This window comes from Octodon degus, unplaced genomic scaffold, assembly GCF_000260255.1.
Source record: "Octodon degus isolate 3935 unplaced genomic scaffold, OctDeg1.0 scaffold00286, whole genome shotgun sequence".
NCBI lineage: Eukaryota > Metazoa > Chordata > Mammalia > Rodentia > Octodontidae > Octodon > Octodon degus.
Window position 1 is genome coordinate 1,559,463 of NW_004524862.1, and position 3,156 is coordinate 1,562,618.

A 3,156-nucleotide genomic window follows, 5' to 3' on the forward strand; every position below is an offset into this window, starting at 1 on the left:
CACACACACACACACACACACACACACACACACACACACACAAAATAAAAAAAAAGAAATTGAATTGGGAAAGTCAGCAAACTTAGATATCTGAGAACTGTATTTTCTAGGGTATCTTCTTCCTTGTAGTGTATTGGTAATTGGTGGTCAAACTTGTTACACCCAGTTTGAATTGAAATAGCATGATGCTGGGTGTTGGAGGTCCCGCTGAGGATTGTCGCTAGCAGCATAAGAGGCAGAACTGCTGAAGCTGTTGTGAGGTTATTAGCAACGCTGTTTGGAGAAGCTGCTGGAAGCTGCTGGTTCTTTTGGGCTGTTCTGCTGGAAGACCTTGCTATGCTGGCTTTCCTTGTGAACTTGGCTGTTCTTGTTGGAGGAGGAGCTTTGGAACTTCATTGATGCTGAGAATGGCTGTGGTTCATTTGGGGGGGAGGGGCTCTTGACCTCATCTTGAGCATTGTTTCCTGGCTCCGGAGGGGAAGATAGTCCACTGCCCAAACTCCTGGAGAAGCTTGTTGGCTTTCCTGATGGGAACTCAGCTTTCCTCATCCTCAGAGAAGCTCAGGACCTCATGGCTGCTGAGGATGGCTGTGGAACTTTGTGGTGGTGGAGTTCTGGTTCTTACCTTGAGGATTACTTCCTGGCTTCAGTGCAGATCTTTTTTTGACTGTTTAAAAATGATATATATTTAATATGAAAGGCACAAGTGCTTTCTCCCACTCCTAAATTCTGTTTTTGACCTGCAGATATATGGATTGCATTCTTATCTACCCTTTCCACAAATTCCTTGTTAATCTTTCAGGAGCCTCTGCATCATATCTGAAGTCGCACATCAAAGTTACAGTTTGCCAAGGTCAGTTATCTCCTCTACTCCTTGCTGGGCAGGATGGCTTTAATAAGGGACTATGCTGCTGAGGGTCTTTTTTTTTTTTTTTTTTTGTGGAACCGGGGATTGAACTCAGGCCCTTGCGCTTGCCAGGGAAGCACTTATTCCACTGAGCCATCTCCCCGGCCCCTTGCTGAGGATCTTAATTCTTTTTTTTGCGGAGCCAGGGATTGAACTCAGGCCCTTGTGCTTGCTAAGGATGCGCTTATTCTACTGAGCTATCTCCCCGGCCCGAGAGTTTTAATTCTTTTGTTGCCAATGGATAGCCATCACAAGTAACTACTTTTTTTCTGCTGTACTAATGAATTACTCTTGCATAGAGAAGGCTTCCAACTTCTTCACTGGCCGTTCTCCTCCTGCACTGACCTCTCTTTTCCTTACAGCCAGATGCTGCATCCAAACAGACTTACATTAAGGCCTCAAGGGCTTCTTGTTGCTATGACATTAGTATCATAATTATGTCGTTCATATATGTGAAAAAAGGTCCTGGTTCCACAAAAAAAAAAAAAAAAAAAAAAAAAGGAAAAAGAAAAAAAAGGTCTTTTGCATATGAAAAAAGGTTTTCCTTAAATCAGCTTACTATGTAAACACTGTTTATGCAGAGAGAAAGCTTGACAGGTGACACACGCTAAATTCAAGTTACTTCTGAGTAGCGGGATGACTTGAGTTTTATTTTCTGACCTCTTTTTATTTTTATTTATTTATGTATTTTTGCAGAACCGGGGATTGAACTCAGGCCCTTGCGCTTGCCAGGGAAGCACTTATTCCACTGAGCCATCTCCCTAGCTGAGTTTTATTTTCATTTAAAAAATTTCCACAATCACATAAGATTCACTTACTTTCACATTAGAACACACTAACTCAAAAATTCTCAAATTTTCTAAAAGGAGTAAGAAAAAGTGAGACGCAACAGCGAGGAGACACTGGCTGACCTACCCTTTCTCAAGACCCAGGAAGAAGGGGGAGAGACAGATTTCCAGTTTCACTGCTCAGGCTGTGAAACTTTCCCAGGCACGCCTGGGAAACTTCCTGATAGGACGATCTTTCTCTTCATAAAGTTATGACCCCTTCGCCCATTCCTAAAGCCTTGTGGGCACCTCCGCCTTTCTACTTAAGTACTCCAAACTGCCAATAAGCAGCGTTCTTTCGCTTCCGTTGCCAGGGTAACAGCCGCAAACTCAATTCGGCTTCCGTAACTGTTCCCAGAATGCCGCGCGCCTTCCCGCGCTCATTTCCCGGGTCCGACTCCTTCCGGAGACAGGTGACAGTTGGTCTCCGGAGGTTGCTGGCAGGACGTTAGCATGGCCAGACTAGAGCATATATTTTGGGAAGATCAGTAAGGAGTGTTTTTTTCCCCTCCAACATTGCAGGCGATTAGAAGGCTAAGGAAAGGTTATAATCTCATGGATTTTTTGTTGATTCTCGATAAGTGGATTAGGTTTTATTAAGAAAAGGAGAGGTATATATTTTAAGTAGCTTGAATTAGCCATCCCACAATGTATACATGTTTTAAAACGCTGCATACCATAAATAGATATTTTATTTGTTAAATAAATAGTATTTTAGAAATCTTTTTGAGACAATGTTTCACTGTCCAGTGCAGGTTGGCCTTGAACTCACATTGTAGCCCAGGCAGGGCTCGAACTCAGAGATCCGCCTGCCTCTGTCTTCCGAGTGCTCTGATTACAGGCATGCGTCACGACGTCCAGCTAAAATAACGTTTATAGTTAAAGAGCTGACCCTCCTTTGAGGGCATAGAGCAGTAATCTCAGTACTGTGGAGGCTGAGGCAGGAGGATTACTGTGGGTTCAAGACCAGGTTTACATACATAGCCAGACCCTGCCTCAAACAACAACAACAACAACAACAACGGAAGTTAAAAAACTAGGGGTGGACATGGTTATGCACTCCTGTAATCCTAGCATTCGGGAGATTGTAGCAGGAGGATTGCTGCAACTACCAGGCCAGCCCAAACCCTGTCTCTGAGTGTGAGTGTGTGCGCGCACGTACACACACACACACACACACACACACACACACAAATCCCCTGAAAGGTGGTGAACCTTAACATGTAACTTCGTTTGTTACCGAAATAGATTTAAATAACTTTAACCAAATGAAGGCAAAATAAAACAACACAACTCTCAAATCCCATCCACTCAGAGACAAACTATGATGAACACTTTGTGGAATCTTCCATACTTTTTTTTTTTAATTTTAATTTTTATTTTTTATGAGAGAGAGAGAGAGAGAGAGAGAGAGAGAGAGAG

General features: G+C 43.1%; 1 protein-coding gene across 1 annotated transcript in view; it reads left to right on the forward strand.

The window, feature by feature from the left end:
* The window catches only part of Atp23 (ATP23 metallopeptidase and ATP synthase assembly factor homolog), a 43,613-nt gene that overhangs the window by 14,236 nt on the left and 26,221 nt on the right, over window positions 1-3,156 (forward strand). The gene's annotated exons all lie outside the window — the stretch shown is intronic.